Here is a 17315-nt window from a genome sequence, read left to right as displayed (position 1 = left end):
GATTAGACACACTGGTTAAATATGATCCACACAGGTCCCTTTATCATCACTCTCCTCTTGAATAGGAGAACAAATTCAAGAAGCTGGGAAGTGTGACTTTCAGGAAGGTTGTGTAAAGAAAGAGGCAAGGGTTGCAGAAGTCACACCATGCTCCACAGATACTCCAGCCTGGAGGTGTGCCTTGTTCAGCACCCATGTGACTAAATAGTAAACTAACAGCAACAATAATATTCTCAACTACCACTTCAGCTATTAGGCCAGCCATAAGCAAGATATGTCCTGATTAAATATGATCTCTAAAGGTCCTCTTAGGATACCTCTTACCTTGAAGAGAGCTAGTGAACAAGGTTTTTCAATCAGTCTAGAGGTTGGGAAGATCACTTTCAGGAAGAGGGTATGGAAGAAAAAGGCAAGGGATGCAGAAGCTGCCCCATGCTGAAGTTGATGCCCTGATCAGCACCCAGGCACCAAATATTAAACTAGCAACAGAAATATCCTGATTGATACCAACTGAGCTATAGGGACAGCTATCACCTCAATGAGATCCCCGGGTTAAATAGGACATGTTGGGTTCCTCTTAGCCTCCATTTCCCTTGAAGAAGAGATCTAGTGAATCAGCTATACAATAGAATAGATCACTTTCAGGAAGAGGGTGTGGAAGAAAGAGGTAAGGGACGCAGAAGCTGCTGCGGGAGCTCCTTCTGCTCCTTCAGCCAATAGCCTTTAAGATACCAGCCCACTGGGGCGTGTTTCTTTGACTTGAAAAAGCAGCAGTAGCCGCATGCTCCCTCTCTTGCTTCAGACTCTGCTTCTGGCTACCAGACGCCTTTCCTGGTCATGCAGGGGCTGTTGTCTAGGACGGCAATCTGTAAGTTTTTGCTTTTAAATAAATAACCCTTTTATTAATCATAATTCCAAACTTGTGTGGGATTGTTTTGTGACTTACTCCTTGAAGAAGCTATACCATGCTCCACAGATTGTCCCACATGAACAAGTGATGCCCTGTTCAGTATCCAGGTGACCAAACTATAGACAACAATCCATATTCTAAAATACCAGCTGAGCAATATGGTCAGCCATCATTACAAGAGGCAGCCAGCTTAAATAGGATCCACGGAAGCCCTCCTCATCTCCCTCTCCCTATGAAGCAGAGATGTACTTCAGCGAGAGACGGTATAATAAGAAGGTAATAGAACAATAATCAGTTCGTGTCCTCGGTGCAATTTCTACAACAAAGATGAATTGCACACCGTGATAGTAAAATAGAGAATAACCTTGATGTAGTGGGTAAGGTCAGGCATTGTGAATTCAGAAAGGCAACTCAATTGCAGAGGTGCAGATGTTGGAGGAGGTCTGTGGCTCCTTACTCCTTTGGGCCTCACAAATCTTAACAAGGAAACTATTTGAAGAACTGGCAGGAGATAAGTGGAGCTTGAACATCATCCTATATATCATGGTCCCTGATCATTTCACATATGTGGAAAACATCCTTGATGGTATGCACAAGTTCATCACCACCACAGAGTGTCCCATTCCCTACATTTGTCAAATCCCTATCACATTATGGTTGCACATGGAATGACACTGGCTGGGCCACATTCAACAATGTACACCACATGCCACTAAGGAAATCATTCCCAGAGTCATACAGCCTATGTCCTCCGTGGGCTAGAAATGTGAAGGCACTGTGTCATTTCTAATACACAGACAACCAAATTGTAAACTAATAGTCACATCAATATTTTGAAATACTGAATGAGCTGCAGGGAAAGTCATAAACAAGAAGAGACACCCTGGTTAAATGTGATCCCTGAAGGTTCTCTGGGCCTCCCTCTACCCTTAGCGGGAGAGCAAGGAACCAGCTTTTCCCATCAGTATAGAAGCTGGGGAGAGGGTACAGAAGAAAGAGCCAAGGGATGCAGAAGCTACAATGTGCTCCACAGATACTCCAGTCTGGAGGAAATGCCCTGCTCATCACCAGGCACCAAATAATAAACTAACAGCAAAATCAACGTTTAGAAATACAGTTGAGCATGAGAAACAGTATTCAACCAGATAAGACGTCCTGGTCAACTATGATGCATTCACATCCTCTTATTCTCTCTCTCACCTTGAAGGAGTTAGTGAACCTTTCTTTCATGTTGTCATGAAACACACAGTACAATGAAAATTGCAACAGTACATAGCTTTATATACACTTTAGGTAACAGCCATAAGTACGCTTTCTCCACCATCACCATAAGACCACACACACACACACAGTTCCTTAAAGCATCATCACCATCACCTCTGCTCACCATATACTACTATTGCTCAGGTACTACTGGAGACGCCCCTGATATTCTACATTGATCGCCATGTGTCAGACCCTATTATACATAGACACTTCACAAATGCTGCCACACAACATGCAGTGCTGTATTCATAAGACACTGTAGAGCATCTCCCTAAAGCTCCCACAGAGTCATATCAATATCACGGTTGTGCACTCTTCAGGCCTTATTAGACACCCCTAATGCTATCGTCAAATTCATGAGTGCTCTACTTGTTATCAGGCAACCTGGACACTCCTTCCATCACCAAGGCAGTCTGAAACTCACTCTTTGATTTCAGGGCTTGCTTACCACCTACCTGAGCCCGTGGGCGACACTATGTATCACATACCTCTGCACTCTACAATCCTGAGCCTCAAATTGTGCCTAACATCAGGCAATGCTCAGTGTCTCTTACTACACCTCTGTTAACTGCCCGCAAGGAACTGCTAATTTTCAGCCATGCTAAATCCCCTGCCACTGAATAGTAGTGTATGCAGGCAAGAAAACAGTGAGAGGCTTTGCATTGTATGCATGCCTGGATCTGCACTGAAATTGTATTTGGAAAGGGCATGAATGTCAGGTAAATTCTAACCTAAATGTATATGTGGATTGTGGGCTGTCGGTGTCCATCAGGACCTGACACGTAGTACTTTGGGGTGTGTGGCAGATCTAGCACAGCACAGCCTGGTGCCTTGCAGTCATTGTAGGGAAGAAGGAGGGTGTTGTGTTCTACATGCATCCAGCAATGGGTGTGGAGCAGGGCTGGGGAGTGTGCAGCTCTAGGATTTCCGGGCTCCAGAAGCAGCAACATGGAGACTCACCAGCTCCAGAAAGCCCAATATATTTCTTCAACCTCCTCTTCCTCCTGGGCTTAGGGAAAAGTTGACAGTCAGAGATGTACGTGACCACAGCTTTGGAAAGTTATCACTCTGTATCTGTCTCACATCCTTAAGCAGTAATCTTGGGGGTTGCATGCGTGTAAAGAGCGATACACAGAACACATTGGCCTGTCTGCCTGGACACCGCTGACACTGCTAGGCAGTAAACCACCATCTTGGCTTAGAACAGGAATTTGTTCTCTCCTGGGCTGAGTCAGAGGCCAGGCTCTCTCTAGATGTCCTGAGGAGTTGTCTCCTCAAGCCGTTCTCCAGTCTCTCTATTTGTTGTGTGGTGGCTGCAGAGCTCACATGAAAACAGTTAGTGTTCTCTGGGTTGTTTCTGATCTTCCTCCTTATGAGCAGAAACTTACATAGATCTCTTCTGTAACTGTTGCATGAACATTGTAGAGTTTGGATCTGGGGCAGGTGTAACATTTGAGATTGTGTTGAGTTTCTTAATGGGTTTGCTATTGACTGCTTTTGCATAGTTAACCTGCAGCCCTTGGAGGACAGTCCATTTTCACTGTCTAGCTGGTTTTGGATGCCACTGAGAAAGTTAGCTGACATAATGTGGGTAGGTCTGTCACTTTAACAACAGTGACGGGTGCTGAGAAATAGGGGTGTGTGAGAGATATATTCCTTTGTCTTCTACTCAGACATCCTAAACTCTTCTGAATGTCAATTAGAATAAATCTCTTGAAATTTTACAACAATAATTCAGTATTTGTTCATTGTTTCTCCAAGACAAATGGCATACTATACGAGCAGAGGACCCCAAGTACACCATGTACTGGAAAAGGGGCCCCTGGACACTGCCCTTCACAGGCAATGCTGTCCCAATACTTTGCAAAGAGGCTCATTAGTTCCCACACGCTCTGCTGGGGCACTTTTTCAATCTGCACAAGTAGGTTTACTGGGGCATCTGTCAGAATAGAGAGGCGTAGGTCACCTTTCTGCACTGTCAAAACAAGCACAGCATCGAAGAGGAACAAGGACTCCACAGTAGAACGTCCACCGGGAGGCTTCCACACATTGATCCTCCTTTAACCCGCAGAATTTGCTGATAATGGAGTGGGGGGTCTGTGATAGGAAGCTGCAACAGAATTCATTTCATTGTCATACCCAGGATATCCTTGGGGAGCTTCTGAACTGGAGAGCTCAGGAAAGGGCCTGCTAGTTTTCCAGTGAAAAGAGAGAGCTCTCCTACATCACTAGCTCTAGTGCTGAGTGTGCACGTCCTCAGGTCAGGAATTTCTGGGTGTGTGTTTCAGGATGTGATCAGGCACCTGCAAGAGAAGAAATATTAGAGACCAATATAAGAGCTGGCTAAGATTCCACATACCCGAAGCTCAAGAAATCTGCCCAAAGAGGATAATGGCAAGTTCACTTTTAATGCAGTTCAGCGACTAATGAGACACGCATAATAATTCCCATTGTCTTCCCATGTGCCATTCCCTAGGCCAACCTCATTATGGTCTCTTTGGAGACCTCAGACTGCAGGAAGTGATATCTCTTGGCTGCACTGCTACTTTGCAGGAAGGAGGGTTTGAGAACAAAGAATTAATTGCAGCATCCAAACATTATGCCTAAACACGGGCATTCTGCTTGCTGCACCCCATCTCACTTACACTTGCCTACATCAGACAGGATACATCCCTGGTGAAAATGAGCATCCACAATAGAACAAGTCCTAAAGAGTCTGCAGACATTCGGAGAGAAAGGACAGAAACTAGAGATCTGGAGGAGACCTATGAGACCACTAGGGATCCAACATTATTAATATGGTCATCATAGCTCAGTCAATAGGTCACTGGGTGAACATTAAGCAGTTTCCAAATCAAATATACTTTGTCCAAAATAACATCTCAAAGAATCAGCTTTGTCCTCTGCACGATGGATACCTGAGGACAGCTTTGGGGATGATGTGTGTTCAGTTCCTGCTACAAATAGTTGGTACTAAGTGCACCTGTTCCTGTCCATCCAGCAGACCAGCAGTGGAGGATGGAAGAGTTGGGTGTGGAGTCCTAGTTTTTAGCTGACTTCTATTCTCCCAGGTGAAAGGCAACATGTCTCCCTGAGTAGAAGGGACACACAAAGTCACCATCAGACCCAAGGCAATTCTCAGTATAAACAGAAATATACCTCACATCTCTTTATACTGAGACAATCTCCTGGGTCTGGAGCCAGTGATTCTCTTGGGCTGTCTCTCCTGGGAATCACTGACCTGGACATAGCACCCAAGTCTCCCTTCCCAGGCCTTAGCTTCAGTAAAGTGCATTAGGACTGAAACATCCCACTGATGTACAGTGATTATGACCACATAAGTAAGAGCCTCAGTGTCTCACAACTGCTTTTCCTTGCAAGGCTGTCTGCATCCTCCTGCTCAAAGGTCTTCAGCCAATTACAGACTAAGTAGCTGGCCTGTGGCAGAGTGATTGTCCTCCCATACAGGTGTAAGAAGATATTCACCCTCTTCTCCTCAAACATTTCTTCCACAATAATTTGGGGCGAGAGGGCCAGAGGGCAGAGATGCATTGCTTGTCATAACTTATCCCCCAAATTCCTCTGAATCTATTTGTCTGTTGTCCTTCACTACGCCTCTACCCCTCTGCATCATGAGCTCAATAACCACCTTCCTGGGAACTGAAAAGGGTGGCTTTGGCAGCCATATGCTTATCAGTGTCAAGGATAATCAGAGAACATAAACCTCTCTCATACAACAGGATTAAATTAGTATTTTCAGTGATACCTTCAGCATTTGAGACCCACACTGGAGCCCTGGCATTCAGTCCTGCCTGGAAAGTGTGCACTCTATATTGCAGAGAGCAGAACCCTACTTGAGAGTGTTCATGACAAGCCCATAGCCAACATTGACAGGAGACCTCCTAACCAGACAACCGGGCTGGAACCCCAGCTCTATGGTCAAGGCTCTCTCTAAGCCTGACCATTGATGTGGGGTATGAATAACATGTACTTCCCAGATTGCTGACTGACTCGTGTATCCACTGTGTCCAGGACAGGCAAGCATTACCCACCTTCCAAGGTGAGGCAACCTCCCAGCATCCCATCCACACTTTCACCCATTTCTGTTTACCTTGCAGTCACTGTCCTGTCAAGACACAAATACGGTTCTGGTAAACATCACAGAGTAACTGGTCCTTTCTCCAACATCTAGACTGAACCAGAATGCAGCGGGACTGTGTCTCCTGTGTGGAGAGTGACAAAGGGATATAGGCAGGATGCAAACACAACAGCAGACCTGGGAGGAAGACGGTGGAGGGGATTCACCTCTCCCCAAAGGGACATAACTTTCCTTTGGACTTGACCTTGATAGGACAGAAGGATGAATGAGCATTGTTCTTCTAGGTTCATGAAGACTGGTCCATAGGTGCTTGTAATTCATGGGTAGATTTTGTGGGGTTTCTCAAGGCTCCACTATTAGAACGATGCTAGGGAAGGCCATAAGTGGGATATATATCATGTTTACTATGTGTTCCTCTGGAGAAGCCTACGGTAGAGGTTTTGTCTCTTTTTGTACTGGACTTCTCTGCAGTAAAGCACACAGCCATCTGGACTAACTGCAGGGCTCCCAGATCTGCCTTCTCAGTCACACCACAAAAACACCCACGTCAGGTCTCAACCTGCAGAGAGGCTTATCCCTTACAAGATCATTACGTCATACTCAGGACTCCTGGACAAGAGACCTCTGCTGAGGCAAAGCTGGCCTGCCACCTCCACACAGAGGTGTGAGTTGCTGTGAAGATCCTGGTAAGTGGTAGGACACATGACTACAACAAAATAACAGAAATCAACATCTTCAAAGTGCTGGACCAGTCAAACATCATCTAGCTTTGCCACATCATCAATAATAGACATAATAGAGACCATTAATACATAATGGAGTATGCAATAAAGGGAGATCTGGGAGGCCACATTGACAAAGTGGGCTGTCTGCAGGAGGAGCAGGCCCAGCACATCTTCACTCAGATGGTGTGTGCAGTTCACTACTGTCATGAGAACAGCATTATACATAGGGTCATGGAGAATCAGAGAGGCTTATCACTTAAATAGGATCCCTAATCATACTCAGGACTCCTGGAAAAGAGAACTTTGCTGAGGTATAGCTGGCTGTCCCCTCCACACAAGGGTGCAAGTTGCTGTTAAGATTCTTGAAAATAGTAAGAAGAATGACTGCAAAAATATGACAAAAATCGACATCTTCAAAGGGCTGGACCAGGCAAACATCATCTAGCTGTTCCACATTGTCAGTACCAAAGAACACACCTATATGGTGATGGAGCATGCTGTTCACGGAGATCTGGGGAGCCACACGGAGAAAGTGGGCTGTCTGCAGGAGGAGCAGGCCCAGCACATCTTCACTTAGATGGTGTGCACAGTTCACTACAGTCATGAGAACAGCATTGCACACAGGGTCATGAAGGGTCTGTGAGGATCTCCTCTTCAGAGGCACTGCTTTTTGGGTCCATCTGCATTGTCACATCCTCTCTTCTCTTGCTCAGAAGTTTCTTCATAATTTCCACACCAACTGGACAAAACCAGAGGAGAATAAAGAGGATTGGGTCAAGGAGTAACGTTTGTGACTTTCAAATTCTACATGGAAAAAGGACAGACTTCTGAAGCAAACTTATAATAAACTTTTGGGTCACAGAAAAATAAGAATAAACCAAAATCCAAATAAGTACCTGGGAAATATTCTGAAGATGAGAACAGAATGTAAGGAAATGGACAACAATGAACACACAGAGACGTAAAAACTAGATTATTGAAAAGGAAGAACAGACCCCAAAGTGATCAAGAAGGAGAAGATACAGTGGAAGTCTACAGACAGAGATTTTCTGTTACAGAAAAAATGGCTAGAATCACTGGAATCATGTAGGAGTATTTTGGACACAGAACAGTTGTTTTATTTTGACATGGAGACAGCATATCTATTCTATAAATGATTTTGAAGATAAAATGTGTTAGTAAATCTATACCAAACCATTTCATTAGCAGTCTTGGGATTAAATTTTGCTACCTTGTTCACTACTAAGTTCTTAATAACTGAAACAATACAAATCATATAACCATGAACACTTGGGATACTTTCTTAATGAAATTATAGATTACAAATAGTAACAGAATCAACATGCCTGAAGACATAACTAAATCAGAGGGACCAGAAGGATCACGATGCACAGTTTAGCAGATGCTGTTTATGCTGAGGGAAAGAAATGCAAATTATTAATTTATTTATTACATACCAAGAAAACCTTTGTATCCCCAGATTCTAAAGGAATCATCAAAAAGCTTATGCTATCAGAATACCTACTTTTCCCGTTCCCAAACTGTATATTTTACTAGAGATAATTTGGTGAATATGATGATATTTCAGTTGTTAACACCACAGTGAAAATTATTCCTTAAATAATGTAGAACACCATGATGCAATAGTTAGTAGTCATTTGCATTCATGCTAACTCAATTCATGAAACATTTCTCAGAAATCCATATTAATCATATACTAAGTCATAAGTACATTTATAACTTATTTTGAATTTTCAAATTTTTTCTTAATCTTTTAATATTTGTGACAATTTCAACCATGATTATTCAATTTACATTCTTTTCTTTTACTGCTCTTTTTTTAAATCTGATAATGTGTCTCCTCAGGGCATATAACGGGGATGATGTTTTCTGATAAGATGACGTCATGAAACCAGTCATGAAACACGTCCCAATGTCCCCCACTCCCACTGTTAGGAATCGCACAGTAACATCAAGCTATTCAGTCAGAACATATACACAGAGGACCTAGGTAAGACCCCATTCCACAAAGGCCCCCATATTCCTGGTCAATTGATTCTTTGGGCTGTGTTCCTGTGGTGTCCCTGACCACACTTGTTCACATGTTCCCTTATCTGGAAGTATTTTAAATCGTTAAATCTTATGAATTATAAAACTGGAGCAAAGGGACAAATGTCTACATATGTAACCTCCCAAAACTGAAAAGAGGGCAAATAAAAACCTAAGCAGGTCAATAGTGAGAAACATAGTTCAATATTCATTGAAAAAAAATCTGAAAAAAAAGTTTTAGTCCAGTGACATGATTGGATTCTATCTTTCTCAATATCTGGAAAAGGACCCCATGAGAACCCACTAGCTCATTCTGCAACCTTACTGTTATGCCCTATTGATGAAGACCACACTTATGTATGTCATCCAACACGGAGAAGTTGAGCTGGTGCATAACCAGCAGCTTCACCACTGACTGATGTTCATGATACAGGAATGTACTCTGCATGCTAATGGAGGAGAAAGATAATCATCAATATCATCCAGCTAAAACCCTAGGACTACAGTGACCCATCTGCAAAGTGGACTGGTACAATAGTGGCACAAATACTATGGCAGTAAGCAACCACTTTTTGATTGGATTGAAGGTCACTCCAGGAGATGGACGCCATACCTGACACTGCTAAAGGGGCCTAGAAACTGAGAAGGTCATTTAAGGTCCTAGGGAAAACCAGATACTATTATTCTACTAAAGGACAGTGATAAAATGACTCTTAATGATATATGGCTATATCTAGATGTATATGTATGTATGTATGTATATATGTATATATGTATGTGTCAAACAGCCCGTGCCAGTGTAGCCCATTCTTGAAGGTGATGGAATTAACACTGAGACTCACAACAATGTAGAGAGTGTGTGAGACTTTGGGATACGCAGTCCTAAATGGGAAGGATTCATGAAAACCTTCCCTCAAGGTTGAGGGAGCTATTCAGTGAGGAGATAGAAAGACACTAAGAGCCAGAGGTAGTAGATGATGCCAAGGAAACAGAGAAACCCTGTATTCCACATATAACATGGCTGAGGAACACATGGATTCAGAGACTGTAGCAATACACAAAAGTATACAAAGGTTCAAGCAGATGGAGGTTCTTGCACTGAAAAGAGGAAGGGGACACAGGGTTCCAACCCTAACCAAGAAGACATCTGCAATTGTTTCCTGATGGTAAAGGAAGAATAAGTTATCTCCAGTGGTTTCTCACTGGGTATCCTCACCACTCCTCTAGGTAGAATCCTTGCCCTAAATTAATGCCAAACTCAAAATGAACCAATAAATTTTGATACACAATTGGGCTCACTGTCCTTTCTTTGAGTATCTTATACATCTTGAAGTCTTATTCTGGTTTTTTTATCTCTGTTTTATTAATTTTTTTAACTGAAAAAGAGATAAATCTTATCTCTGTAAGGTTGGGGAGCTGAGGAGGGTCTGGGAGGAATAGACCAGGGAGGAGGGAATAATCAAAATACATTAGTATAAAAGATTTCCAGTGATGAAATATCAATAAAATGAAAGACTGATATGAATGTATTCATATATAAATTCTACCCAAGATTGAAAAAATTAACACTAATATTCCTCCAAGTATCCAGTAAGGGTGAAGGAGACACTTTACAGCATGTTCTACACAGTCTGCAGGAGCCACTGCCAGACCTGCTGACGTCAGCGCCCTCCCTTATCCCCCAGTTGGGAAAACAGCACCTAGAGCCACAAGTTTCCCTCTGAACTCCATGTGTCTGGGTTGTGACACAAACTGATGAACACACACAGCAAAATAAATAATGTAAAATAACCCTAAGTGTGAAATGAACAGGAGGTGTAAGGGAAGAGTTTATGTACCTATATACGACAATCCTTAATGAAAGAAACTGAAACCTTCTAGCAAGTTCAACAACACAGAAACAAGGACAAGTTCGTGCTCAAAATGAGTTCATCACTTAACAGCAGAAGGACAATTCTAATATAAATTTTGACAAATAAAACATCTAAAGAGGATACAGGACAAAAAGTCCATAGTTCCAAAAATGAAATTTAATTTTTTCCAGAAAACAGTTGCAAATGAAAATGACTTTGTTATGTATGACTTGCCAGTCTCCAAAGGTAAATTTGAGGTAACATAAGACAGGCCAGGGGGGACATAGAATAGGACAGTAGTCTCCCTGGGACTGTCCACAGTGTTCTGGGAAGGAGCCTGGGTGTCTCAGCCACCACAGATTCTTTAGACAAACAGTGATGCTCAGAGTCCTAGGTGGTTCAGGATCCTGGCCTGGACTCCTGACTAACCACAATTAGGAACAAGGGCTGATGGCCTAATCCACACTCCAAAGAGGTTTAAGAAAGAAAGAAAGAGAGAGAGAGAGAGAGAGAGAGAGAGAGAGAGAGAGAGAGAAAGAAAGAAAGAAAGAAAGAAAGAAAGAAAGAAAGAAAGAAAGAAAGAAAGAAAGAAAGAAAGAAAGGAAGGAAGAAAGAAAGAAAGAAAGAAAGAACATTGTGGATCCCATGAAAGCAAAACAGTCTTGGAAGACAGCAGTCAATCAGGACGTACCAGGTGTTGCTTGAGTAGATGAGAAACTCCTCTTCCAAATCCGTGCCAAACTGCATTGTCTGTGAGCACAGCCTCTGCCACTGGTGTCCTCCAACTGAAAGCCCTGCCTTCAACAGCACATAACTGTCACCAACTGACTCTTAGCCACATTCCTCGTGCCGTGGGTTCTGATCTGTGACCTGATTGGTGATAGGCACTGAAATGAACCAATCAGATTCGGTAACTAATCACAACTTCCTCATTGGTCAGGTTGCAGTCATGTGACTCGTGTCTGCTCTATAGTGATTTCAGGCTGACCTGGACTGCAGCTGGGGTCCTGTGAGAGCAGGGTTAGAGTAGAAGTTTTGCTTGTTCTCTGCCTTTTGTGCAGAGACATCCCAGCCGGGCTGCATCTCCCCTCACTTCTTCCTTTCCAGAGTCTCCTTTCTATATGAGACCAGACTCAGTTTCTGAAGGTCGGATTGGGGTTCAGTCTCTGTTTCTGGTTTATCCTGAGTTAAAGGGTCATCGGTCGATATCTGTACACTGTTGACTTGTGATCAAACAAATTAATCCATTAATTTGTATTTCTCAGTTGAAGCAACTTCCAAAGATTATTCCATTTGTGTTTTTTCATTTACTTTGGGAAAACATTTCCAATCACTTGGTGAACTTGTTCTCAAATTCCCAGATGCAGTTTTCACATTTCCTCAGTATTGCTGCCCAACCAGGAACTCGTTCTTTTAAGGTCTATTGAGAACTTCACATATGAAGACTGCATCTAAATATCTTCCACCAAGCCCATTCCCCTTTGTACCTCAGTTTACCTCATGTACTTCTCAAATTATGATCGCTCTACTGAGCAACAAGCATGTGTATGTGTGGTTTGTGCACATACTTACACACATGCATTTCTAACCTACTGAGTCCAATCAGCCTTGATCATTTGCCCCTGTGTCCAGATTGGACCAATAGGGACTGGACAGCCTATGTGGGATCTTGTCCCTGTAGAGGAAGCATTCCCCCTTTCATAGGTAATGACAACCGGTAGTTCTTCTTCTCGTGCTGTTCCATGTGGCATCGCCCTGTCCACATTTGCACACGAACTGCTGTTGTCAGGTGTCTCTTGTATATGTAACCGCATTATTGAGAGGCCGGGTTTACAGGTTCCTTAAAAGACACAACTGCAGATCAGCACGTGAAGATTCAGCACGGCATAGTCACTTCTCTGCATTTTGACAGGTTGAGTCTCTGTAACAGTCCCCTATTAGAAAGGAAGCTGCTTTGCTGAGGGCCAGTTGCTGGACTTCTCTGTGGGTACAAGGTTATGCATTTGGAACACGGTTAGACATCACATTGATTTTAAAAAAAAAATAGAAGTAGTTGTTCTCTTCTACTCTCTGGTCCATGACGTCTTCTGTGGAGGAGCAAAAATGTGGGTCTATTTTCTCCTTGTCTGAAGTCAGAGAACTTCAGTTTGCTTAAAGTTGTTGACAACAACTATGGTTGCACACCCTGGCCTAGGGTGTGGTTACTTGGTGTTTTGGACACTAAGATGGCCGCAGAGGTAGATCCTCTCCACCCTGACCAATGATCAGAGAGTTGGAACTTACTTCTGTTCCTTCAAGGTTATTGTCTGTTTCCACCTCAAACAGAGGGCCCACCTTGATTTAGACCAGAGAGTTTTGTGCTCTCTCAAGGTTATTGTCAACAGGTGTGACTAATATTCAGACCTTGTGTTTCAGGTATAGAGAGGTAGATCTCTTTCTACCTCTAACAAAAGTCTAAGGATCCAACTGTGTTACTGCTTCATTAGGGGGAGATAACAATGGATTCCACCCAGGGAGTGGTTTGCCTACAGAATGTTTTGGTCTAGGGTGTGAGCTTTACTTGTCTTGTTCTGACAACAGGTTTTAGGCCACAATCCTTCAACTGTTTTGTTAATTGGTTTGTATCATGTTAATGAATTTTTTATCTTACTACTACCTCTTGTGGTCTGAGTATTTTAAGAAAATGGAAATTAAATGTGGGCAATTTCATATTCACTGGAACTCCCTCCCAGTACCTTCCTGAGTCTGTTTTATTTTCACCCATGTCTTCATTCTCTTATTTTTCTCGTCCTCATTCCCCTACCCTGGTAAGTGGTATACTTGTCGAAGCCAGTCTCCAACAGTCTTCAGCCAAGGTTGTTTGTCTAGGTTTGCAGTACCAGACATACATGCCTTAGCCAGGTGTTTGTTTCCCCGAGATAAAAGCGCCACTATTGCACCATTGCAGCTATCTCGCAGGCCCGTTCATTTCTGCAGATAATAGAACTGCAGATGGGTGAGCCAACACATTTCTCCTCTCCTTGTCAGTTTACACAATGCCTTCTGAGGATGTGAAGGCCAGTTCTCAGGAGAATTTTAGGTCAACTAGACTGTAACTCCTCCAATTCCCGTGTTGGAAGGGTGTGGTATCTTCACCAATAGGATCTGAACTTGAAGATCTGGCTGGCAACCAATGACAACAGAAATAGCCTATGTTGGCCTGAGAGTCTCTTAGACCCTTCCCACCCCCCGTAAATTAACTCAACAGGAAAGTTTTTTTTATATGGTCTCATCGTTTTGTTAGGTTTTGACTCTTGCTGGTAGCATTATCACCTCAAATGGTACAACTTCATTTATACATCATACACAACTGCACACTCATGTATTTTATCAATGTACATTTAGCTTTAATGAGGAAAAATTCATCTCAGAAAGAGTGTAGGCAGCCATGCCACTATAAGATATGTTTAATTTAAATCTTTCCTTGACTGAAGAATTTCCAACATGCTAGAACATTCTAGTCCTAGGAAGGAGACTCTTGAACTAGAGTCTGAGGCTTCACACTGCCGGCATCCAGTTTTTGCCATGTGTGCAATGCCTAGTCCATGAGACAATTTGAATTCCACATGATGGAAGGCTCTGGCTATGGAACCCACACCACATACATGAAGTTGCTCTTGTTGGATGTAGCAGGAGAACATGGCACGGTGTTCGTCCCAAGTTTGTCCATTTCTGTAACATTCCAGTGATGTGGTTGCATCTCTTGAAGGTCTGGGAAATCTTCAGCAAAATGATACCACAGGGCCAACCATCCTTACCAAAGTACTACCAAAAATATGGCAACGCCACAGAGAGGGTGCTCATGGGAGTACTTATGTCTAAACTCATCCACACAACGATGCTCTTGAACAGGTGAAACAGGGGTCCTTGGCCTTCAGCTCAGCAGACAGCGCCTGCGCACATTGTCACTATCTGCCAAGTTCACCCAGTGCACACGCAGGAATGCTGCCTCTTTCTGATGTTCCATTTCCTTACTTACCAGGGGATGAAGTCCCACTCAAATACATATACACTATGTTCACCCTGAAATGCTGGAACCTCACCTGCAGAAAACTGGAGAAAATTAGGACTTCTGTTGGTTTGGAGAAAGAGGAAGTGGGGTGGTGTGGAGGGCATGTGGACCTGAGTTCTTTTGAGAGCAGTGATGAGGGCCGGGAAGACTCTGCAGATTTCTGGCTATAATACAGATCCACAGAAAAGAGGATAGGGCTGTCAGAGCCTCCTCAATGCTATGTATGTGTTTTTAAGTAAACATAATATGATGTTTCCCTATGGCATCTTCAATATTTCGTGGTGGTGCTATTACCCAATGGTTCACTTCCTCCCCCTTGCCCAGAGGACATATCTGCCTTTTGGGTGTCCAAAGGTCCTTGCACCCATAGATCACTAGGAAAACCAGAAGTCTAACCACACATGGGACTCTTCTTAATGGAGGAGAAAAAATCCCTCTTTTCCCACCCAGAAGGCTGAGAGTTGATTTTGTTAAGGACCTGGTGACCACTCTGCTGTCTGTGAAGGCAGACCTCACCCACCTTTTGCTATAGAGGAAGCCCTCTCCCAAACTGCCCACAATGATGATTCTTAACTCTTCCCTCCCTAGACCATTACCCTTCCTTAGAGAAGATGTCACAAGTACCTTATGGCCTGTGGACCTCTATGCTCTCTCAGTCAGAGACCACAGTAGATTCCAGGTTTTAGCTATAGCCCTCAGCCTCATAGTCAGATGTACTTGTCACGGAGTTTCCATGTAGTAACACCTTAAGCTTCATTGTGCACCCAGAGTTGGAGTGATTGTAACCTGGAAACACTTTTACCAAATTGTACAGTGTTTTAAATATGCTGACAATGAACTGCCTGGCATTAGCCTCCTAAAAGTCAGATCCAGACTGAAGAAGTCAATCTGAACTGGGTTTTCCCTCTCATCTCTTCACAGTTCAGAGTCTGAATTAACACCTCCTGGATCCCAACTGCCCACCTGTCTTTCCAATTTTCCTTTTTCTAACACTTGTGTCCTATTATCCCCCTCTTAGTTACCAGTCATACCTTCAGTCACCTTTATATTTTTGGTTTTTGTGGTAAGTTCATGTAGTGTTCTCATAGCTAAAGATTTGGAGCTATAATCCATAGAGAGCATAGAGAAGTTGACTCTCTAGCTTATAACTGCTCACTCCGTTTCGTACATGCTAGTTCCTTCCATTTACCAGCTTATTTCTTGATCTCATTTTTCCTTATAGAAGAGTAGAATCCCATTGAGTATATTTACCACATTTTCCTTATCAGTTCTTCAGCTGAAGGCCATTTTGACTGTTTCCACATTTTGTTCCTATTGTGTTTAGGGTGGCAATGAACATGGCTGAGCATGTATCTCTGGAGCAGAATGTCCAGTCCTTTGGGCATACATCAGGGAGTGGTATAGCTGGACCTATGCGGATTTATATTTAGCTGTCTTTGGAGAATTCTGAACAATGATGTGCTGGGTGGTTGGCCCTTGGCATCTATTTATTGTTGTTGCTGCTGCTGCCACTGCTGTTCATGAATATTATGTAGACGTCCAGCCTGCTATGTGGGTCAAAGACATCAGCAAACTTTTTATGATTACTGGTTAGGGAGAATTTATCTCTCTTGTGGGAGAAAGTTGCAGTGTTCCCTATAGACATTCCCTTAACCATGTTCTCTAATATTATAATCTGTTGGTTCTCTGTTTCATTTCTCACTCCAGATAGGAGTCAAACATGATCGCATTCAGGATAAATCCCCCTTTTAGAGATGGATTTCTATAATTCAGGCTGCCTGGGTTAAAAAAGGGATAGTATAAAAACCATATGTAATTTTAGCTTAAATACCCATAGGCCAGAGGATATAGGACATAGAAAAGAGAAAACTCAGAACATATAAAATAATGAAGAAAAAAAAGACTATTTGGATTTTCTATTTCCATAGCATGATGACGTCACAATGACTTGAAAAAAAACAAAAGCATGAGTTTGGGGGCATGCTGGGACAGACACAAAAGCCAACAGCAAAACTGGACAAATAGATTCCCAAGTATCTTTAAAAAAAAGGCTTGGAGAATCCATGTGGAAGGTGGGGCTGGGAGAGCACCTTGACACTCAGCATAGCCTCCATATTTAGCCTCCAGGTGTCAGAGTTTCCAGGGGCAGCTGCTTGTCTGATACCCAGCAATCTATTCCTTTTGTTTCTCTGGGATGTGTGCTCTCTGAAGACCTGCTCTAGGCTGATACAAATTCACATGAGCCTTCTATGTCTAACCACTTCAAAGTGTCAGCTTCCTTTTATAGTTAGCTAGGGCTTGTGGTTCATGGCTAAGAAAAGTCTTCACTCAATGTAGACATGTGCCTGCATTCACAGCATGT

At 43.0% G+C, this 17315-nt stretch overlaps 1 long non-coding RNA gene across 1 annotated transcript; it reads right to left on the bottom strand.

The window, feature by feature from the left end:
- Nucleotides 1-293: 293 nt before the first annotated feature.
- LOC148119146 (uncharacterized) lies at nt 294-11719 on the bottom strand. Its single transcript, XR_015735472.1, has 3 exons — nt 11594-11719; nt 6288-7739; nt 294-4479 (listed from the first exon to the last, which is right to left on the bottom strand). It is a non-coding gene; the product is annotated as an uncharacterized LOC148119146 (long non-coding RNA).
- Between the last annotated feature and the right edge of the window lie 5596 nt (nt 11720-17315).

Source organism: Myodes glareolus, chromosome 18, assembly GCF_982192425.1.
Source record: "Myodes glareolus chromosome 18, mMyoGla1.1, whole genome shotgun sequence".
Taxonomy (NCBI): domain Eukaryota; kingdom Metazoa; phylum Chordata; class Mammalia; order Rodentia; family Cricetidae; genus Myodes; species Myodes glareolus.
The sequence above is the reverse complement of the archived record's forward strand: the minus strand, read 5'-3'. Positions and strand labels throughout refer to the sequence as shown.